The sequence below is a fragment of the Dendrobates tinctorius genome, unplaced genomic scaffold, assembly GCF_039654945.1.
Source record: "Dendrobates tinctorius isolate UK_male_01 unplaced genomic scaffold, ASM3965494v1 ptg000005l, whole genome shotgun sequence".
Classification (NCBI taxonomy): Eukaryota; Metazoa; Chordata; class Amphibia; order Anura; family Dendrobatidae; genus Dendrobates; species Dendrobates tinctorius.
This window is the reverse complement of record NW_027361673.1, coordinates 26,975,439-27,000,171: the sequence shown is the minus strand read 5'-3', so window position 1 is coordinate 27,000,171 and position 24,733 is coordinate 26,975,439. Positions and strand designations below refer to the sequence as shown.

Here is a 24,733-nt window from a genome sequence, read left to right as displayed (position 1 = left end):
ACTAACTCAGCTGAGGGCAGGAGTATAACTGACACCGGACCTAGGTCCAGTGAGCATTAAATAGCAGCCCTCTGCCAGAGAGAGGCAGAACAATTAACCCCCAGTCTGACCAGGATGGGTCAAAGCGAAACCCCGTCCTGGATCATGACAATATAACATGTATTGCTGTATCTTGCCTCATTTTCCTGCTGTAAGCTCCGGAAAATTCACACCCCAGAAACTCAGGCATAAGTAAATCAAATGTAAGTATTCATCCCTTATCCATGCCCACAATCCCACCCACCCCTCTGCTCCCATGTCAGTTATAGTTAGGGTGCAGTCTTACTGCCATATTATTTGCGCAAGGATTGCATAGGACACCACGGAGCGCACCAAGCAATTGCACTTCTCACAAGTTCACTTAAGATTTCCCTCTCCCACTTGTCCTACATTCCTAAAGGCCCCACCCGCAACTATCATGCCCTTTTCTAACTTACAGCTGACCCTACAGCCAAACATGACTCTCTTTTCCCACACTGAAGGCCTGCCCCTGCCATATAACTGAGAGCACGCCCCACCCATTGCTAGCTCAGTCTCTGGGTTTTCTCACATGATGGGTGAATTGGACCAAAATCATCATGGCAGTCTAGCATTCCAGGACACAGGTGAATCTGGGAGTGGGGTGCTGTGTGCGAGAGGGCGACACTGCTGCTGAGGAGCCACAGTCAGCTTCTGACTTCTGACTAAGGATGCAGTCAGGATGCCATATTACTTGTGCGAGGATCACATCGCAATCCTCAGACTGGAAATCTGCTCTACTGATCAGAGCATCACAGCTGCATAGAAATGCATGTTGTCACGCTTCGGTCAGGAGAGCAGACAGCCAGTCTGAGAATTGTGATGCGATCCTAGGTCCAATAATATGGCAGTCTAACTGCACCCTAACTATCACTGGGGATGAATTATGGTGGTGTTTAGGGGTGAATATTTGATTTTGATTTACATACGCTTGACTAGCCGGCTTGTGACTCTGAATTGTCCAGAACTTACAGCAAGAAAAAGCAATAAATACTACATATTCTGAAACGGTGAAGCAAGCCCTATCTTAGGATACCATTAGTGTGTGATGAAAAAAATCACAGCACTGATTCCCTTTAATAAGACACTCCTAAGGGGGAGCATGATTAATTTCTACAAGTAGATAAATGGTCCATACAAAAGTACAGTCAAAAGTTGTTTCATGTAAAACCCTTTCAAAAGACAAGGGGCACTCTATCCAACTGGAAGAAAGAAGGTTCAATATCCAGAGGAGAAAAGGCGTCTTTACAATGAAATAAAAAAATGCAAAATGAAAAAAACAATCTGAGTTTCATCAATGTTTTTATCAGAGTGTCATCAGAGTTTGGTCGGCTAAAAAAATGAACTAAAAACAGACAGTACATGGATGGTATCCAACTGCTGTCTGATTTTTTTCGTGGACTCATAGACCTATACTGGTTAGTTTGATATGTGATTTGGATAAAATCGGATGCTTCTTTGATTTTGTGTGGGCCACTCGATCTGTAAATATAAACAGACATGTGAACAGCTTATATACCTTTATAGGTACCAATTCAATCTATGAGAAACACGTGCCAAAAAAACTGCCATGTGAATAAGCCATAGAAAGAACGTGTCTTAAAAGGAACCTGTCACCATGAAAAAGCAGTCCACTCTGCAGGCACCAATTTGAGCATTTTGTAATACAGAATTTTGACAATAGATTCAGTACAGCCTGCAATCTAATTATTTTTACCTCTGTTCTTTCTGGGACTTTTGATCCAGTGGGTGGTCCTTTCAGTGATTGACAGTTATACCTATATGCTCAGTTACAGAAAACTGTTAGTCACTGTTAGGACCTCCCACTAGACCAAAAGTCTCTGAAACAAAATACAATATGGTACCGTGTTACCAGAAAAATCGATGTAAATACTTTTATGCACAGAAAAAAGAAAAGGTAATCTAGGAGTGATACCTTTATTGGCCAACCAGAAAGATGATATTTGTTAGTTTTCAGACCACAGAGGCTTCTTCATCAGGCAGGTTCACAAATGAATTACCAAGTTCAAAGCACAAAATTTAAGAGATGTACAACAGCACATTTGTACATGGAAAAGGTGAGGTGATCCCTCGTAAGCCAAGAAAATTCATTTGTGAACCTGCCTGATGAAGGAGCCTCTATGGTTTTAAAGCTTGCAAATACTGTAAATACTCGTATATAAGCCGAGATTTTCAGCGCATTTTTTGTGCTGAAAACGCCCTCCTTCGGCTTATACATGAGTCATTGTCCAAAAAGCCAGAGGAGGAGGAGCAGCGGCAGGAGCCAGTGACTGGGACATCATTCTCACCCTCCTCATGCCATCGCTGAACGTCCCTGGCTCCCTGCATCTCCGTTGTCCCGATGCAGCAACTCTTCACCTGTGCTTAGTGGTCACGTGGTACTGCTCACTAAGGTAATGAATATGCATGCGTCTCCACTCCCATAGGCGTGGAGTGCATATTTATCATCTTAATCAACGGTACCACGTGACCGCTGAGCACAGGAAGAGCTGCCGCGCTGGGACAAATGAGATGCAGGGACATGCAGCAATGGCGCGAGGAGGGTGAAGAGAATGGGGGAGGACAGAGGAAGAGGGTGAGGCGGAGGGTGAGGAAGACGGGGGGAGCCAAGCCGAGCCATGCATACCAGGATGGGATGGGGAGCCCAGCCATGCATACAACGATGGGAGGGGGGAGCTGAGCCATGCATACAAGATGGGATGGGGGAGCCATGCATACAACGAGGGTACTAGGGGGAGCCATGCAAACAACAGGGGGAGCCACACAGAGCAGGACAGGACAGGGGGAACCACAAAGAGCAAGACAGGACAGGGGGAGCCACACAGAGCAGGACAGGGGGAGCCAAACATACCAGGACAGGGACGGGGGGACAATACATACCCGGCTTTTACTCGAGTCAATAAGCTTACCCAGTTTTCCGTGGCAAAATTAGGTGCCTCAGCTTATACTCGGGTTGGCTTATACTCGAGTATATATGGTATATATTTTTTTCTGGTTAGCTAAAAAAGGTATCACTCCTAGAATATTTGTAACTTTTCTGGGGTATAACAGTATTTACATCGAAATAAAGAGATCTTGTATAAAAAGATAAAAAAACATAATGGAACTGTGAAAAAACTGTGAACACAGCCTTGTGTAATTGTCTGTGCAGGACAAGCTGTCGGTTAGAGCTCTGTATTAGAGCCAGAGATGGCATCACATCCAAGATTTTACAGTTTACCATATTAAGCCTAAGTCACCGAATTTAGGAGGTGAAGGGCACTGGTGCATATTACTGCTCACAGAAATATATAGCAGACTTGTCTATATTCTTCAGACTGTTTTTCACTAGTTTTGATAAAATAACCGTTCAGAGCATTGTCTTCTCTATTAATCAGTGACAGTCTGCTTATAAAATGTCATGAGGCATGCTGGAGGATCGGCACGATCCCCAGAATATAATATCTTTTCTCATCTGGAAATTCCCATGCTTTCCTAATTGTACCTAGAAGCTGTATTCTCCTGCCACTTAGGGGAACTGTCTGTAGTCATCCGAGACCAGTTTTGAGAATTGATTTCTTTTTTCTTTATTATTCATTCTACTTTATATATTTCATCACTTTGTCTCCTGCTTTCAGGAGTGATAGGAGAAACCTTTCCTTTTTCTCATTAAAGCTAATAACTTCTTATTATAAATTGCCACCAATACTGCAATGCTGCTCCAATTTTGTCAGCAAAAGGTAGAGATTTCACAAAGGAAAGTTTCCTTCTACATATCATAGTCAGAAGAAACACGGTAAGTGTGGTATCTTTATAATAATGTTTCAAACATTTTACTGTGCTTAGGTCTATTGATTCAGAACTTACTATGGGCTTAACAATACTTTGCTGGAACACAATTCAGACACTGCTTGACTTGAGGCACAATTACATTTTTTCAGGAGATGTAACAATTCCAAAATATGGGGGGGATTTCCAATTTCCAGTACTGCAGTTTTTTAGTATTGAAAATCGCTTTTTTTGCCTGTCAATATCATGGCAAAATTTTGTAACTTGTTTCAATTTTGCGCCAGCCTTTCCAATTTCCTAAAAAGTTGCAGAGGTTCTGTAAGGAGATGGACATATTGCACTGCTCCCCTTTAAGACATTAGTGCTGTGTATAAAATGATGTGTAATCTAAATAACGCCCTGTGTCTTATGTACATCTTGTGTCACGTGAAGTGTAAGATGTTTGCCTATGTAATGTGATAATGTAAGGTATTATAAATAATGTAGATGTGATGTGATGTGATGCATGAAAGATATAGGTTAGGACTTAAGACATAAGGTAGTGTTTGCATAGAACATTTGTGAAAGCAATAGACTCAGGGAGAGAGTTTATGTTGGGACCAGCCCACAGGGGGAGGGATTAGTGCTAGGGCAAGTAACCTGCTTCCTGAAGTTAGTCAGAGAGGAGTTAGAGTCTGAAGAGGACTGAGACTGTGGGACTAGCGAGTGTCCCAAGGGGTAGATCCAAGGTATCCATAGCGATAGGACGTGGGGCCGCTGAGCGGCTGTAGAGAAATTCACTTATCTGTACTGTGGCAACATGCTTGGCTGTGATGAAATAGGGCAAAACAGAGTGCTATACCAGCCCTGGAGCAGACTACAGTGGAAGGACAATGTCAGTGAAAAGGCTTCTAGCTGTGAACGAAAAGTGCTTAAGACTGAACAGAATTCTCCTTTACTAATCTGAGGAACCCGTGGTTTTGGCCAGCCAATACAATCGGCCACCGGCACCCTGCACGGGCACAATGCCCTCACAACACTAACACCCAGCCAGGATCCACAATTGTCTGTAGGATGCCAAAGTGAGTGAGGACAGAAGCTAGCCCATGACTACCCCACTTGGGCATCTTACAGTTCACTTATATTAGAATATACAACAGATGCAGGCTTATGCCGTAGTGGGAGTACTGTGGTGACCAGACAGCAGATGGCTTTATGTTAAATTGTAAAAGTTCTCCTATCCATCACATTGATAAATCTAACAGCACATGGACTGCACATAGATGACAATGAGTACTAGCAGTCATTTTTGACTTGCATGTAAGGTTTGATCTGTGACTGGGATAAAAACGGAAATATATACATTTTTTCTTTTTGCGGACCACTCGCTCAGCAAAAAAGCATGGATATGTGACCAGCCAGATAGACTATGACACTCAAGTGAAAAACAGGTGTCTGCATGAAGACTAAAGGCCCCGTCTCACTAAGCGACTTACCAGCGATCCCGACACCGATATCAAGGTGTCAGGATCGCTAGTAAGTCGCTATGTGATCGCTGGTGAGCTGTCACACAGACAGCTTCACCAGCGATCAGCACAGCGATGCCGAGCGCCCGGCATCGCAGGCCATCCTGTAAAAAATAGAATCAAAATAAAAAATATTGTTATTCTCACCATCCGATGTCCCGCGCAGTCTTCCGGCCTCTCTCCACGCTCCGGTCCCAGTGATCCTTTGCATAAATGACCACGAGATGTCACGGTCTCGCGGGATAACAAAGTCTCGTGGTCATTCGTGCAAAGGATCACTGGGACCGGAGCGTGGAGAGAGGCGGGATGGCTGAACGGGACATCGGAAGGTGAGAATAACTATATTTTTTATTTTTTTTATTATTTTTTACACCTGATCGCTGGTCTCCCGCTGTCACACACAGCGATGCGTGCTGGCCAGCGGGAGACCAGCGACCAAAGAAATGTCCAGAGATTTCTTGCAGCGATCAGCGATACCGGCAGGGGGGCCGCTCGCTGATCGCTGTCACACACAGCGATCTCGCTGGTGAGATCGCTGTTACGTCACAAAAGTTGTGACTCAGCAGCGATCTCGCTACCGAGATTGCTTAGTGAGACGGGGCCTTTAGAGCCATGCGCCTCTTAATAAATATGCCTCTTTCTTCAAGATTGGTTTATGAGACAACAGTCTAAATTCTCCTGCATTATATGTATTTGGAGTTAACATGATTTTCTGTGATTTTAATATTAATGAGCTGTCCTTAGTATAGGCAATACATATTTGAATTTTGTGGGGTCTGACTCATGGCGCCTCCATTGATCACCTGTTTGTGGGCTCTTAGCATTTTCTGCAAACATAGTGGTGATGTACGTCCACTGCCCCTTCCATTCAGCAGACAATACATTTGGCAGCTGTGCTGAGTTTTTTCGTTTTGTCTATTTTGTGCTATAATAGTCAGAGCTTCAAAGAACACATTATGTTAAAGCATAGTTTAACGTTGACTTATTCTAGTTACTTTGGTCTATCTCAGGCTTTTTTCTATGTTTGTTAAATATATTATATATGCAAAAAAAATAAGTTAAATCCACCATAGGCTCATATCCAATAATATACTGTAATACATTAGCCTTTTTGCAAAAGTGCAGTTGCCAATATAATTTTTCCCCCTTAAAAAGCCAGTATAGTATAGCTGGTTATGAGAAACAGTTTCTGCCAGACCACCGCTTTTACCATCTAGATGTAATCGAATAGTCTCAAATACTAGGTGATGCAAGCACCGACTTTCTACAGTACCCAGCCTGCCTGGACTATGCACAAGACAAATGGCCTACTGATTTAACTATTGTGTGCTTTGGGTCCCAGCAGCAGGAAACTATGATCAGCCCAGCCTCTAAGGACGTGAGAGATACATAGAGATTGTCCAAACTGGTCTACGTCATTCACGCTTTAATTTCTTAAGCCATTTTAACATTCTGTTTCTGCCTTTCCTTGCATATGCATACAATTTTCAGGAATTTTGCCCCCCGATTTTCAACAATTTAATTAGCAGCACTTAAAAATAACCACAAAATGTCAAGTGTTTTTTGAAAAGTTTTATATAATTTTCCTCCTAGAATTGCAGTTACATGTTTAGAAATAATTATAGCGCCTTAATTACAACATAAAGAGCAAGTATTTGGCATTAATATTTATTAAAGGCTGCACATTACTAAGCCAGATAATCCACAGGGAATAACTGCTGAGCTTCTACATTACGACTAAATGCCGTCCATCATGCTGTTTTTTTTACCTTTCTAAATCAGGTTCATAGCAGGAAGCACAGCTCTGCCTAAACAGCCAGGCAGCGCCTGACGGAGACACTGCCTTGTATATAAATGTACTGTCATTGTTATGATCCCATTTATAGCACTAATAAATTTGACAGTGCTGTAAAGTCATAGAATTTACAGAGCAGCAGGACCAGTAAAACCATTGCAATGTAAACATCTTTGGCATTTTTTGACTGGCAACGTGTATGAGATAGCAGAATTGAAATAGCATATGGATTTGCCAGGGAAGATTATGGTGCAGTACAATTTAGATTCATGCACCATATCTAGCAATTTTAATTATAACTTTGATCTTTTCATTTAGCAATGTTTTTCTGGAAAAGCAAGAACATTATTACCATTTCTCAACACACTTCAAGGCTTACTTGCCAACTTTTCAAGCGGGCAGTGCAGGAAAATCTTGAGCTCAGTACAACTTTTTGAGGTCAAATTTCCTCTACACCATGTTTCATGCTCCTATGAAACCATAATTGGACACCAAAACATCTGGCATCAGGCATGGAATACCTTCAGGAAATGTGTCCTCCTGGGAGTTCCCTCAGAATTTAGGGTGTGCTCAGAGATTTGCCAACTCCTCCCAGTCTTCTGTTTTTTTAGGAACCTCCTAGATGTTTTGGGGAAAGTTGGCAGAGGTTGTCTGCTTAGAAAAAGCCCTTTAATATACCCTTCTAGGGAATTTGATTCAGACTTTAGTTGACCTGTCATATATTACATAGAAAACTCATGGATTTGACTGGTCACCATGAAATTTTCAATTTTCCCTGTGATGGTCCTGTGAGGAAATTGAGAATTACTTCCTAGTTTCTTCACAGAGTTTTAGATAACCACTGGGAGTCACAACAGGAGGACATTTTATGGTTAATCTATTGGCAAGTGTTCCTTCTAAGAAGCTGGACTGTCCAAACCTGAGAGCCCCTTTAAGCACACAGTAGTCAGCGCGCATTCACAATAATTATTAATCGTTTTCCAAATTCTGTCACGACTAGAATCTGTAATGTGGCATATGCAAGTTTTTATGGGTGATCTACTGTATTGATATAGCCAATATTGCTGTATTGCCTGGTGGCTAGATATTGTTCTAAAGGTTGTTGGTGTTGTACAGATTTAGTAAGTCTTAAGCGAACGATCATTTCAATCTAACAAACAATCAATCAGATCACAGTTATCACAATTATTGTGTATTCTGGACTCACATTAACTTTTCATTGTAGCTACTAAGTAGCAGAATACCCCATGATGAAATACAGATAATGGGAAACATTTGGTGCATGCTTGCTACATCTTTATTATAGGATCATTCCAGGCAAAGCTGATACATCATATTATGCATGATAACTAATCACTGACAACGACTTACAGTATGTGTTAAACTAGCTGCTAGAATAATCAAAGGAAATCATGTGTTTTGATAAAGAGATACGTATGTGTTGAAATCTACATGTGATCGGGCTAAAATTATGATTCAGAAAGTTCAGATTCAATGTTAGCTTGAAGGTTACACTTATAAAACTATCTGGCCTGAATGCAAAATCTGCAACATGGTCACCCACTTACCATGTGCCATACTGAACCTTATACACCAAAAAAGAAAATGGACGGCACTCACCGGTTAAACTCTTCTTTATTCCAGAACCTTTAAAACATCGGCATAGGGAGGATGGGAGTGGGAGTGGAAGTGACGACAGCGGTTTCACGCTGCAGTAGCGCTTCTACTGGTCACTGGTCACGGCTGTCGTCATTTCCACTCCCGCTCCCATCCTCCCTATGCCGATGTTTTAAAGGTTCTGGAAAAAAGAAGATTTTAACCGGTGAGTGCCGTCCATTTTCTTTTTTGGTGTAGCTTACATTTTCATATGGGGAAATGGGTAAAAATGGAGCCAAAATTTGTTAAACAATTTCTTATGAATGTGGAAATACTCCATATGTGGATGTACAGTACTGCTTAGCTATATGGCAAGACTCAGAAGGGAATGAGCGCTATTTGACCCTTGGAGAACAAATGTCCACAGAAATCCCGATGTAAGCACTCAGCACAGAGCGCAGGATAAATGTGCCTTACATTTTTGGTATCTTTGGGAGGCAGAATAAACAAATCAATAGTAGGTCAAGAATTGGTTTTATTTATTTTTTACACCATTCCTCGTCCAGCATAAGTGATTAGGTGACTTTATTCTTTAGATTGGTGCAATTACAGATATACCAGATTTATATTGCCTTTTTATGTTTGGCTGCTGTCACACAGTAAAAGACACTTTTTTTTTTACAAACAAAAGTTTTTGCATTGCCATATTTTGAGAGTTATAACTTTTTTATATTTTTTCCGACAAAGTCATGTGAGGGATTGTTTTTTGCCGAATGAGTTGATGTATTTATTGGAACAATTTTTGGGGCACATGAAATTTTTTGATCACTTTCTATTGTGATTTTTTGGAAGGCAAAATGAATAAAAACCAGCAATTCAGGAATTGTTTGGGGTTTTTTTTATGCCATTCTCCATGTGGCAAAAGTGATTAATCTGGTCAGTATGATTACAGTGATATCACATTTATTTATTTCTTATGTTTTGGCACATTTACGCAATGAAAACAATTTTTTAGAAAAAAAAATGTTTTTGCATTTCTATATTTTGAGAACTTTAACCTTATTTACATTCAATTTATTTATGGCATTTTGTTTCACTTTTTATTTGTCGTTATGATAAAAAAGCATAGTTTTTTGCTTATTTTTTTGTAAGGTGTTCATTGAAGGGGTTAAGTAGTGCGACAGTTTTAGAGTTGAGGTTATTCCGGATGTGGCGATATCAAATTTGTGTCCTTTTTTTGTTTATTTTTAGAAATAAATATATATGTATTTATCAGTATTTATAGGTATAATATATTTTTTTTTGTTTTGTGATTTTTTTATGTTTTTACAATATTTTTAAACTTTGTTGTTACTTTTTTACTTAGTCCCGCTATGGAACTTTAACTTTTATTACTTTGATTGCTGGTATAATCCATTGCATTGCAAGATGGTCTAAAAGTATTGCCGTACCTGGCAGACACGGAGGTTGTCATGACAACCTCGGATTGCCATAGCAACTATTCGGCCCTTGCAATGACGTCACAGAGGTGCCGATCGTAATGAAGAGGGACCCCCTCTCTCTTCTAGCCTCCTAAATGTTGCAATCGATTTCGATTGTGGCATTTAGGAGGTTAAATGGCCTGGGGGTGGTGCGGGTACCGCTCTAACGATTGCCATGACTAAAGTTTACATCATAAGTTGGAAATCACTATTCCATCATGACATAAGCTAATGGCAAAGATCATGAAAGGGTTAAAGAAGCACTCCTCTCAAAGTTTTTATCTTCTTAATATATTGAAATAATCATATTATATAGCATTGTGTACTTACAATTGATTATTTTGCCTTTCTACCTAGTTAATTCTTCTCTTTTCCATTAGGTCTATGACATCACATTATTATAAACAGATTGAATAGCTGAATCCTTCTAAGCTCTATGTAGAAACAGGAAGTCTGGGTCAGGAATTGAAGGGGAAGTGCAACTAGACTGCAAGGGACTTTACTGTGAGCTAGAATTATAGCTCTACTTATGAATCATGGAGATTAGCTGAATCCTTCTAAGCTCTATGTATAAGCATGGAATCTCTTTTCCCTGCATAAGTCATCATTAACTCTAAAATTCTACATCACTGCACAGTCCTTTTTGAAGGGTCAGGAGTTGAAGGGGAGGTGGAGCTGAACTGCCAGGGGCATTGCAGTGAGGTAGAATTGCTGTTCTAATGATGACTCACGCAGGGAAAAGATACTTCCTGTATCTACACAAAGCTTAGGCAGATTCAGAAAGTCAGTTTTTAATCACGTTATGTCATAGACCTAAAGGAGAAGAGAAGAATTAACTGACTAGAAAGTCAAAATATGCAATTTTAAGTACCGTCCACTGTGCTGTATAATATGATGACTGCAATATATTAAAAGAATAAAAACTTTGATGGCAGTGCTTCTTCAATGAAAAGGGAAATAATATAAATAATATATGATAAATATTATCATCATTAGCAGCAGTGTTAATCATCATAGTAAAACTGTCTAATTTCTGAATCATATATTTATACATTCTTTTTGTATTACATTCTGGGAAACTCTTTTTAGAAGATTTTATTTTATGGTACAATGTTCCATGAATAGATAACCAGTGTTCCCAGTATATTACCTCACTCTGAATCACTTGTGAGGCCACATCTAGATTATGGGACCCAGTTCTGGGCTTCATATTTTAAAAATGATATTCAGAAGATAGAATCAGTTCAAAAGCGACAACTAGATTATTAGATGGAATGGAAGGCCTCTCATATGGTGAGTTAAAGAAGTTAGGCTTGTTTAGCTTAGAAACTAGATGCCTTAGAGGCAATCTCATTTCTACACATAAATACATGTGTAGTCAGTACAAAGGACTGGCACATGACCTATTCTTTCCAAAGACCTAACAAAGGACGGGCACTCATTATCTGTGAAATAAAGGCTATTTTGGCTGTTAAATAGGAAAGGGTTCTTTATAGTTAGAGCTGTCAGACTGTGGAATGCCCTACCACAAGAGGTAGTAATGGCAGATTCTTAAAGGGAACCTGTCATCAGTTTTAGCCGATATAATATGTAGCCACTGCCTTTCAGGGCTTATCTACAACATTCTATAATGCTGTAGATAAGCCCCCAATCCAACCTGACAGATAAGAAAAATAAGTTTTATTATACACACCCAGGGGTCAGTCCGGTCCGATGGGTGTCGCAGGTCTGGGTCCGGCACCTCCCATGCTTCATCGCTCTCAGGCATCGTGCTCCTCCGCAGGCATACTCATTTGCCCTGTTGAGGGCAGAGCAAATTCCTGCAGTGCGCAGGCGCTGGGCTTCTCTGACCTTTCCCAGTGCCTGCGCACTGCGGTACTTTGTTCCGCCCTCAACAGGGCAGATAAGTATGCCTGCACAGGAGCGCGATGCCGAGGAGCCATGAGGCAAGCAGGAGGGCGACATCGCAAAAGATGGGAGGCTCCAGACCCAAACCTGCGACACCCATTGGACCGCCCCCGGGTGAGTATAATAAAACTTATTTTTCTTAGCTTGCAGGTCCGATAGGGGGCTTATCGTCAGCAATATAGAATGCTGTAGATAAGCCCTGAAAGGCAGTGCCCCATCTTATATCGGCCAAAACTGCTGACAGGTTCACTTTAACAGCATAAAACAAGGGCTGGATGCTTGTCTCACTGCAAATGGCATGGTTATAAATAATCTAAAGGCATAGAATGTATAACTGGTAGAGAAAGGTTGAACATGATGGATGTACGTATTACTTTTTTCAACCTATATATGTAACTGTAATAAAAGGATTGAAACGGATATATATTATAAAATGTGGAAGAAATCTATATTTAAAGGACTGTAAAATCGGTCTACTGTCTAATGTGTATGAGGGTCTCTGACTCAGTGATGCTAGGAAGAGAAGGATCTGGCAGTTGAAATTGCAACAGCCAATCCTTTTGTGAAAATAAGCCTCTGTCAGAGGAGTCTGAAAGAGGATAGAAGAGTCTGTAAGAGGACAGAAGAGAACACAGGGGCGTTCAGCCAAGATGAACATTCCCATGTATAGGGGAGTTGGCCAATAGCTATTTATTTTGCATGGTGGCCTTTACTCTTTCTGTTAGAGACATCCCATTAATGCACCATGCTATTCTCCCATTATCATGTCTGTTTATGTAGCCTCTGACCTTTATGTATCAAGAAATGAACATAATAAAGTTTGCCTTCCCCCACATCGCTCTTCATGGTTGATGGCATTTCAAAATAAATGCGTTCTTTAGAAATCCAAGGCCATTATGAGAGTGTTTCTTAGGGAATGTATAAAAATAACGCTCTAATATTAGATGTGCCCTAATTTCCTAATATGACCTATCTGAGAACACAGTGCCAGAATACTAATCACACAGAATATGGTTAAGCAGAAGTGAAATGTATAGAAAAATGGACATATTAATAAACATCATGAAATAGACAGATGGATACATGCACAAGACCCCCACCACTCTGTTGTAGTCTTCTTTTAGCCTGCAAAATATGTTATCATGGGGCCTGCTATAGACATGAAGCATCTCAACTGATGTGTTAAAGGGAAGGTCAGGTACCTATAAAGCCTTTTATAAATATTTGTGTTTAAGCCCTAACTGCTTTTGTTATTAGCTTTATTATAAAATTTCTTAAAATTCTCCATATCCTGCTAATCCCTATATGTGCTATTTTTCTTTACTTCCTTTTAAGTTTTGTGTGAGGGAAGTCTGAAATGGGACATCAGAGTAGCATGGCCTTGCAGTCACTTCTCTGCAACTTTTATCACACCTCCTGAAACAAGATGTTATAAGGGGACAACGCTACCATCACTTACCACAGCTTCTATCCCCACTGTCCACTGATAACATCCTGTTTCAGGGAGGATGATTGAGAAGTGACTGTATATTCGGTCCCCACCAACACAGTCCCAGCTATAGACGCCACTGCCTCTTTACCTGAAACGAATTGTCATCAGGGGGCGGTGATAGAAGCAGGGTGAGTGACATGAACGTTGCCCCTCACGATTTGTTTCATGGCAGTGATAGAAGCTGTGGGGCTGCACTGCTATCACTCACAATGCTTCTATCACCGCTGCTTGATGATGATTTGCTTCAGGGAAAGAGGCGATTGTGTCAAAAGCAGGGACAGTGGCGACAGTCACAGAAGTGTTGTGGCAGCACTGAAGATATTGATGATGGGGATAGAAGCTGAGGTCACTTCTCCATCACCACCTTGTAACAGGACATCATCAGGGGTCACTGGTGACAGAGACTGTGGTAAGTGCCCACAGTACCAACCCTTGATGACATCCTTGTTTTGGGGGAATGGAAGAGTTGATAAAAGTTGAATGTAAGTCACTGTAGGGCCATCCTCTTTTGATGTCCTGTTTGAGATTTTCCTCTACCTGAAACATCACAGGAAACAAAGTAAATAAAAAAATATAAGGAATAGCAGGATGGGGAGAGTGACTGGGACTTTTATAATAAAGCAAATTACAAAGGTGGTTAGGGGTCAAAGATAGTTATTTATAAACGGCATTATAGGTATTGGACTATCCCTTTAAACAAGAAATTATTAAACTGGAGGTTTTCAGATTGTATATAAAGATTTAAAAGATGGGGAAGAGTCTGATCAGTTGTGGCAGCAAGTTCTAGAATAAGGGAGATGCACTGGAGATTTCGTAGAAATGGCTGAGCGATGAGCAGAAAGGAGGAGACGAGGTATGGTGAGGACCAGAGATTAGGATATGTATGGATAGGACAGTTTACGGGCAGCTTTAGAAACCATTGCTAGCATTATAACATTTTATTATTGCCCGTTCTGCATTACTGTAGTCTAAGAATATCTGCTTACAGCAAACCAGATCAAATTTCTACTTTTTTACCTCTCTATAAAGAAAAGAGCTAGAAATATTGGGATTAATTTCATGTTATATTGTTCAGCGGTAACAGTCACTGCCTGTACCTTTAACGTGACTTGTTTGTCCCTGGGCAGTCATTGATTGTGATTTTCTCATTTTCTCCAGAACAGGAAGCTCAGTCCAGAGTTCTGCGAGATGCAGGAAATGAATGCATAAGCAATGAGATGGCTTGACGTACGCTTGTCCTGATGACACTGCAGACAGGAGACAGAGAGCTTCAGTTGCGAATTACCAGCAATGGCGGCTTATTCATGACCATAAAACTAAAGGTTGGTAGTGTCTTATGAATATGTTTTATAACAGTTTTATTTGATGCTAAAATATTCACTCTTAAGCATACAAGACACAATATAGTTAATTACACAAAATAAAGGCCGTGAAAAGGTCTCAATAATACTCATCAATCAAATTTAACCATTTCCTATCAATCACAACACTACAGTAATATATACTGCAATTGATAAGGCAGGAAATTGAACAAACATAATAACTTCATTGCTGCCAATAGAGAGATTAGGAGGGCATATTGGCCTGAGTGAGAAGTTGTGACTTAGTCCTAGGTTATCAACTGGTCTAATAAAAAAAATTCTGTTTCCAGTGTGCATAACCGCTATTAAGGCATAGAATGGACTTTGTACCTTAAGGCTATGTTCACACATGGTGTTTTTGCTGCATTTTTTAATGCAAATTTTCAAATGTGTTTTACAGTACCAGAAAAGTCTATGAGATTTCAGAAATTCAGTATTTTGTGCTTTGTTTGTGTAAGGCGGTAAAGCACCGAACGAGCAGAGGGGAAGTTGCCTTCCTGGCTCCATGCCCAGAACCATCGAGCAGGGCGTTAGGTTCCCCGGGGAATGCTTTAGGGGACTGCTCTGTGTTCAGGAACAGGAAGAGGTCAGGACTGGGAGCGGGAGATCTGCGCGCGCTTCCAGGAGAGCCACGCAAGGACGGGAGCAGAGAGGACGCTGACACAGGAGGGGAGAGGAGACGGGTGCAGCGACTGAACACTGAGGGACCGCAGACACAAGCGGTGAGCACTGAGCACGAGTCTGAGTACAAGAAGCCTGTCACTGCACCGCTTGGAGGGCTGGTCGCTCCCCTCCTTGTAGAGACTTTGTCACACCGACAGACTGCGTACCTTGACAAGACGCTCCCCTGCAGAGGAACTCTATCTTGCCCAGAGACGCTTCCCTGTGACCAAGGGACGTACCATAATGAGACACTGACCTGCCAAGAGAGAGACTGTCCCAGGCAGAGCCCCTGACTCTGGCGAGAGAACGCCTTCGCAGCAGAGGGAAGGACTTTGAGTACAGGGGGATACCGCCATCCGCATTCCCCTTGGGCTCCCACATTAATCCCCCATATTCAAGTTGGACTATATCCAGGACCCCAGAGACAGAGGACATCAAGCACCACTTGTGCCTTGGTGCCTACGTGGGAGAAGAGTGATTTCTACAATCAAGATTGCCGAGAACTGATAAGTTTCCTCCCCATAAGACAATAACTTTCTTAGTGCTTGAACCCCTTATATTTCTCCAGTTCCGATATAATCTGTTTACAGCATTTTCTCTGTTATACTGTATGTTTTACCAGTATTATTCTCTGTAAATATCCTCCCCTTTTACTGTTGGTCTGCCTGCTCCGTGGTGACATATATCCTCCTGCTTGTTATTACATTTGGTCATTGCAGAATAGAGCATGACACTTCTTTCAGCTTTTTTTTCAGTGTTTTTTTCAGTGTTTTTCACTCATTGAAAGTAATGGGTGGGAAAAAACACTGAGAAAACGCAAGTGTCGGGTTTGGCTGCATTTTTTGTGCCAAAATCTTATGAAGTAAAATATGACATTTCCTCTCTTGAGTACACACAACACAGACACCAAGGATGATATTTCATCATAAATATTTCACAATATGTAACATAGTTTTGAAGGCTGAAGGAAGACCTTATGTCCATCTAGTTCAGCCTATTTTTAGTGCAGCTGTTCTGCATTGTTGTTCCTGGGGAAGGCAAAAAACCCACAGAGTAGAAGCCAATTTTCTACATAGGGAAACAAATTCCTTCCCCTAAGCTGGGTCAACCATCTACCTATAATATTATGTTATTCGTAACCTTCTATACTGTTACTCACAAGAAAGGCATCCATTCCTTTCTTAAATTCATTCAGTGATTTGGACATCACCACTTCCTCAGGAAAAGAATTCCAGAGCCTCACTGCTCTTACCATGAAGAACCCGCTTCTATGCTGGTGCAGAAATTGTCTTTCCTCCAAAGCAAGAGAATGCCCCCTTGTTCTTGTCACAGTCCTTGGTACAAACAGTTCATTGGAGAGATCTCTGTATTGCCCTCTGATATACTTGTACATATTTATTAAGTCTCCCCTAAGTCTTCTCTTTTCTAGAGTAAATAGACCTAATTTTGATAACCTTTCTGGGTATTGTAGTGAACCAACTCCATTTATCATTTTAGTAGCCCGCCTTTGAACCCTTTCAAGTTCAGTAATGTCTTTCTTGAGCACCGGCGTCCAAAATTGCACACAATACTCCAAGTGTGGTCTGACGAGTGATTTGTACAGAGGGAGAATTATGTTTTCATCTTGTGTCCCCAGACCTCTTCTAATGCATCCCATGACCCTATTTGCTTTGGTGGCAGCTGCCTGACACTGGACACTCCAATTTAGCTTCTTATTGACTAAGATGGCTAAGTCTTTTTCCATGTCTGATTTCCCCAGCAGTTTCCCATTTAGTAAGTAATTGTAGCATCTGTTTCTCTTTCCCATGTGCATAACCTTACACTTATCTGTGTTAAACTTCATTTGCCATTTTTCAGCCCAATTCTCCAATTTACTCAAATCTGTCTGTAGTTGCAAACTGTCCTCCTTTGTGTTAACTACCTTACATAGTTTTGTATCATCTGCAAATACTGATATTTTACTGTGTAAGCCATCCACTAGATCATTAATAAATATATTAAATAGTAGGGGGCCCAATACAGAACCCTGTGGTACCCTACTAGTAACCCTGGCCCAATCTGAGTATGCCCCATTAATAACCACTCTTTGTTTTCTATCACTAAGCCAGCTACCTACCCATCTACACACATTTTCCCCTAGCCCAAGCTTTCTCATCTTACTTACCAATCTTTTATGTGGGACAGTGTCAAATGCTTTAGAGAAGTCGAGATAAATGACATCCAAAGATTCTCCTTGTTCCATTTGAGAGCTTACATCCTCATAGAAGCTGATCAGGTTAGTTTGACAGGAGCGATCCTTCATAAATCCATGTTGATATGGAGTTAAACATTTATTAACATTGAGATATTCCATAATGGTATCCCTTAGAAACCCTTCAAAAATTTTACCCACAACAGATGTTAAGCTTACCGGCCTATAGTTTCCAGGTTCCCTTTTACACCCCTTATTGAATATTGGTACCACATTTGCTTGCCGCCAATCAAAAGGAACAGACCCTGTTTCTATAGAGTCTTTAAATATAAGGAATAGAGGCCTGTCTATCACATTACTTAACTCCCTTAATACCCGAGGGTGAATGCCATCAGGGCCTGGTGATTTGTCAATTTTAATATTACTAAGGCGGTCCTGCACTTCTTCCTGGGTTAGGCAGGTAATACTTAATGGGGAGTTTACATTATCACTCTGCATTTCCCCTGGCAAATCCTTTTCCTGTGTGAACACTGTTGAGAAAAAAGTATTTAAAACATTTGCTTTTCCCACATCACTCTCTATGATTTCACCCTCAAAGTTCTTTAAAGGGCCGACACCATCAATTTGAATCATTTTACTGTTTATATAATTAAAGAATAGTTTGGGGTTTGTTTTACTTTCCTTAGCAATGAGTCTCTCAGTTTCCACTTTTGCTAAATGTACTTGTTTTTTTACACATTTTATTTTTTTCTCTATAACTTTTTAATGCTTCTTCATTGCCTTCTTGTTTTAGCTCCTTAAATGCCTTGTTCTTGTTATTTATTGCCCTTTTTACATCCTTATTTAGCCACATTGGTGTTCTCCTGTTCCTAGCCCTTTTATTTCTGTATGGTATGGCTAGCTCGCAGTGGGTGTGGCTCGCAGTCACTCAATCCACACTGCATAGTTGCTGGCATAGTTCCCTTATCCATCAGAGACCGCCGTGCCTTAGTGGTCACTCAAAAATCACCCAGTCCAACATTCAAGAATTCACTGTTGATTCAATTGTCGTTTAAACATCTAAAGGCACATTAAACCTACAATAAACCACAAATTGTACACACAAAAATTCAAATACTGGCAAAGCTTTGGTAAGAATGGCCTTATAGGAACATATACTACATGTCTTGGATCACCAGAAATCACTGAAACATTTTGAAACACAAAAGGTTTCACACCACGGGTTTTTGTTCAGCGGTTTAAGGGAAAGCCCTTACAGTGAGGTCACAGAGAGGTCCAGTTAACCCTCCTGGGTGTTTCAGCAACATATATTGTTGTGCAAACCCTTCTTTAGTTTGTTTTTTTTTTTAAAGGTTATCAGATATTACTCCCAATAATCCTCTACAAAGCCCTCATCTGTATTAGCATCTTCTTCAAAATGTAATGCGCAATATCATACAATGGGGTCCATGAATGCTCTTCCTGCTATTATACATCGCTGGACTTTTTATACTCTTCGAATACAATAGAGTCACTAAAATATACTTGTCTATTACTCACTGGTTACTGTCTATTTGCGTAAGTAACTTCTGTTAATTATCACACAAAAGATATTAGAAGCGACGGGTGCTTTCTTGAACAGTCTCCCCCAAATACGCCTTCTTATCTCACCCACAGGTTTTGATAACACAAGTCCTGTATAAAGCCAAGGTCGCAGTATCTGTCTCTATCCCAGAAGCAGGTATTTGATAATTACAAATCTACAAACATTTTGTCCCTGCCATGAGAAATTCATTTTTAGATATCTTTTCACTCTTGATTTTCTTAGTAATATAAATATATAGAATTGTCTAAATGATAATCAAAACAAGGTATAAAATATTAGCCATAGCAACAATATTAGCCATAACAACAGTAAATGACAAACTCATTGACCATCGCAAACTCAAATAATTTTTCAAGTGTTTCCAATTGATTTATACAAATAAAAGAAGTAATGCTAATTCTCACCGAACCTTGCAGCTCCGTGTTCTGCTAGGAAATACAGATGAGTATGGACTGTGCAAACATCAGAACCGAGCTACAGGGATCAGTGAAGACTGGCATCACTTGTTGAAGGGATATTACAGTAAAAAGAAGGTATTACCTATACATAGGATAGATGATTACCTCTAAATTGGTGGAGAGTTGATCATTGAGATCCCCACTGATTACCAGAAAAGGGAAGTTTGTCTTAGATATGATCGGATCAGCAGAAGCTCCATTCGCTCTCTGTTGGACTGCTGGAGATAGCCACAAGTTGATGCTCGGGGATAAACAGGAGACGCAGAGTTGAGTACAGAGACATAGTGCTTATCTAGGAGGTGAGAATTGTGTTTTTGTTTCTTTTTTTCACCTACCTGGGCCCATTAATAAAGAGTTGTCCAGTAGTGTACAACCCATTAAACTTACAATTGCCGGTTTAGCAAATCTCTTACTTTTTGGTGCAATATCACAACACACCACATGACAAACTCCTTGAGCTTTACAAATGTAGCCCTACTACATTTCTATCACCAGCGGTTTGGAAAATAGCTGTTAATCTACGGCAGACCAGCAAATTTATTGTGTCAAGCGTTAGTCATGCTGCAGATTGTCGAATTCTAAAATGGCAGATTGTTCTCTTTGTAAAACAGCATTTCACTCATTCTACTGTCATTATCACTGCTAGATTTGGTTTAAGATATGCAGCTACTTGTCATTACATTCCACATTTTCTGCCCGCAGTTACAAAAACAACATATGATATGAATTCTGCTTCTTAAAAAAATCTCTTTTTTTTCATTAATAGTATCACACAAATGGCGCATTCATTTAAGATAAGTCATCTGCTTATGTTTATTATAGGAGATTAAATATTTAATAGCTTTGCGCCTTTTACTGGGGACAGGTTTTTTTAAGAATGTACTTTTCATACAGAACATTTCATTATTATAGTGTTTTATTTAAATGCGCTAGACAGGAGGTTTTCAATGGGAATGTGATTGGCAAAATTGTAGCATGTATTACATACAAAAAAGTGAATATTTTCAAGCAAGTTTTAGTGTTTGCTTAGAGCATATGAAACATATGGCTCAAGTGTCATATATTGCACAGGTATTGTGTTTCAGAATGACATTTAATGTTAAGCCATGGCACCTTGCGGTGATGGCCGCTAAGCGATCTCACAGTATTGAGATCATAGTGCTTCGGCTTTGGTCCAATTTTTGAATAATGGACTGTATGAATGGTAAATTATATTTTATAGTTAAGTATTAAAAATTATTGTATGTTAAAAGTGGTGTCCAGTGAAAAGAAATCATTTTGTAAATAGTTCCAACTGACTGAAAAATAGAAAAAAACTGACGCTACTGATACCCTGTAGCGCAATACTTATCAGGTCCACCTCTTGTCTCAACTCACAAGATAAGTATGCCCCTTAGGTCACTAATTTTCTAAGGCTGGGTTCACATTGCGTTAGGGGGCAATGCTCTGACGGACTAACGCTATGTAACGGACCCGTTAACGCCACCATTGCCCGCAATGAATGTAGCGCATCCTAACGCATGCCAAAATCAGCATGCATTAGCAAGTATGCGTTAATTCATGACGCACCCTCGAACGCTGCTTGCAGCGTTTTTGGGTGCGTTGACTGTAACGCTCAGCGAACGGACCCGTTCGCTGTGCATAGAATTGTATAGGCTAACGCTAGGTAGCACATGGTACCTGAGCGCTACCTAGCATTAACCCACACCGTTAGCGCTAGGTCACAAAAGATGTCAAAATTGACATCAGCGTTAGCGCATCCGTTTAAACGAATGCCCTAACGCAAAGTGAACCTAGCTTAAGTGGCATTTCCTGACATCTTTGATGTTACAATAGAAACTGGAAGTAGAGATAAGTATGGACTATGTAAATATCAGAACAGAGGTACAGATATCTACCGAAAAGAGAACTTTGTCTCTGACAACCAACTATATGGTACATGAGCCAGAAGAACTTATGCCTGCTGCTCAGCTCTCTTGTTATAATTTCTAGTACGCCATTTCAGGCAGTCGTAACAAAAGTTAATTTTAGTGTTCATATTGTAGTCACGACCCCATTGTAATCAGAGGAGGTAGCCCGTGCAGTCTCAGTTCTATTCAGTATGCCCATTCAGTGCTAATAGGTCCCCTGAAGAGTCACCTAGTGACGAAACACGTCGGGATGCACAGGGAAATAATAGGGCTTCATTTAAGGGTCAGATGTGGACTACCCTTGTAAGGGCAGGAGTCATGGGGATCAGGACATGCTAGCTCTGACAGGGCAAAATAGGGTGAATTTCTCTTCCCTTTCTTCCTGACAATACATGACTCCTAGATGGAACATCTGGCAGCGGACGTCTTCTATACATTTTTGACATTTAACTATCTGTGCTAATGGATTTCTTTTATGACGTCTTTATAAGGTGCATGAACATTAATTTTTCTTGATAACCCACACAGGGCAGAGATTTTTTCTTTTTCTGACTTAGAAAATTGTAAAATTATAGCCTCCAACAAGAAAGTGGCTTATTGGCAGTGTTTGGCCATAGTTTCTTTTTTCTTTGACCAAAGGTATTTTTTGTCCAGTCTTTCAAACTCTGGGACTTGGAATAGTCACATGTATATACGTCTCGTAGTTTGTTGTGAGATTTATACAGACACCTTTTGCTATAGTCTGTGACAATTAGATTGAGTGAGCTATTATTGCATTTTTCACTTTATCTTTTGGTAGCTTTTATTTCTTCTTAACATTAAAAGTTATGTTTTAAATTTATCTCTATTGCTGACCTTTTACATATGTGAGAGATTTGTGGCTTTTCTATCCACTTGTTGCTGTTTTTTTCATTCTTTTTGCAGAATCACGGGAATTCCGCACACATAGGAATGCATTGATCCATTTACTTTCCGCATGTGGCTATGCCCACGATGTGCAAAGTAAGCGGAAAATGTGTGGATGGTACCCATGGTCTGGAGGAGAGGAAACTGTCCTCCAGGCCCTGGGTACCATATCCTTGTAAAAAATAGAATTAAAATAAAAAATCGTGATATTCTCACTTTCCGGTGTCCCCCCCAGCGTTCCCAGGCCTCAGCGATGCTCCTGCCATCTCCCGTTGCCATTGATACCTTGCGACAGTGACCTGTGATGACGTAGTGGTCTCACGTGATGATACCTCATCTGGGGTCATTGTCGCAAGACTAACATAAGAAAAAAATTCAAAAAAACTTACATATGAAAGCCAAACTCACCAAACCCTGACTGATGCACTAGCAGGATGCAGCAGACCTCCATTGATAAATGCTTAGGGCAGCACAGGTGCAACCCACTGATGAAGACACCAAATAGCCCAACAAAAGAGGGGCTGGCTGCCTAGTGGGAAAAATGCACACAGATAAGGCTTGCATAGGACATCAGTCACACAGTGCGGTGCAAAGTGTCTGAACAGCCTATTTATTGATCACGCCCATAGTATTAGCAGGCGGGCTGTTCTGCACTACATACATGCATCACACAAAAAACCAAGCCAACATAAAGAGGCCTAGCTGAATCCTGCAAAAATGATAAAAAGTGCAAACAGATAAAAAGACATGGGGTATTAGTTACTATTTTGGCCAAGACAGATAAGCTCGCAATCCAAACGTCAAGGATCCCCAGATTTTGTGAGTCCCTAACACTAAATCTGAACAGTTAACATAAGAAAAAAATTCAAAAACCGCTACGTCATCACAGGTCATTGTCGCAAGGCATCGCTGGGAAAGGGATTTGCCGGGAGCATCGCTGAGGCCTGGGGACGCCGGAAGGTGAGAATAACAAGATTTTTTATTTTTTTATTATTTTTAACATTATATCTTTTTACTATTGAGGTTGCATAGGCAGCCTCAATAGTAAAAAGTTGGTCACATTTGTCAAACACTATGTTTGACAAGTGTGACCAACTTGTCAATCAGTTTTCCAAGCGATGCTACAGATCACTTGGAAAACGCTAGTATTCTGGAAGCTAATTACACTTGCAAAACGCTAGTATTTCACAGGAATTATGGATGCGGATTTTTTGCAGATTTCCCGCGACAGGGAGTTGCGGAATTGCCGCCGAAATATCCTTGGGAATTCCGCACGTGTGCACATAGCCTAAAGGATGCTAGTATCAGGGGCACAGGGAACCCAAACATACTTACAGGATGCGACCCAGAAGATACCTATCACTCACAGCATGAGAGCTGTTACATTTTATCAGTGGCCTAACTAGAGTCTGATTTGCAGGATTTGGACAACCCCCTCCCCACCCATCCTGATTATATATGTGACTTCCATCCTGCTGTATATGCCCCTCATTCTAGCATATATTTTCCTCATCCCGGTATATATGTCCCTCATCCTGGCCCCATCCTGGTATATATATCCTCCATGCTGGCATATGTCCCTTATCCTGGACCCCATCCTGGTATTTATATATTCCCCATCCTGCTATATGTTCCCTGTTCTGCTGTTATTTATTATATAGAAAAAATAAACCATTATACTCTCCAGGGGCATACATAGATTCATGGGCCCCATAGGAGAAGTATAATGCACTCCCTATAGTCCTCCATATAGTTTAATGCACAGCCCATAGTCCTCCTTATAGTATAATGCATCCCCATAGTCCTCCATGTAGTATAATGCACCCCCATAGTCCTCCATAAAGTATAATGCACCCCATAGTCCTCCATACAATATAATGCAGCCCTCATAGTCCCCTATATACTATACTGCATCCCATAGTCCTCCAAATAGTATAATGTACCCCATAGTCTTCCATGTAATATAATTCACCCTCCATTGTCCTCCATATGTAATGTTCAGTCCATAGTCTTCCATATTGTAAAATGTCCAGCCC

The 24,733-nt window shown here is 40.6% G+C and overlaps 1 long non-coding RNA gene across 2 annotated transcripts in view; it reads left to right on the top strand.

Moving 5' to 3' along the window:
• The window catches only part of LOC141084290 (uncharacterized), a 156,676-nt gene that overhangs the window by 94,694 nt on the left and 37,249 nt on the right, over nt 1–24,733 (top strand). Inside the window, exons 3-4 of one of the 2 annotated variants that reach the window (XR_012230967.1) lie at nt 14,782–14,945; nt 15,443–23,544. This is a non-coding gene — a long non-coding RNA (uncharacterized lncRNA). Of the gene's footprint in view, nt 1–14,781; nt 14,946–15,442; nt 23,545–24,733 lie in introns of those variants that run through there. The other variant, XR_012230968.1, reaches the window with a different exon arrangement.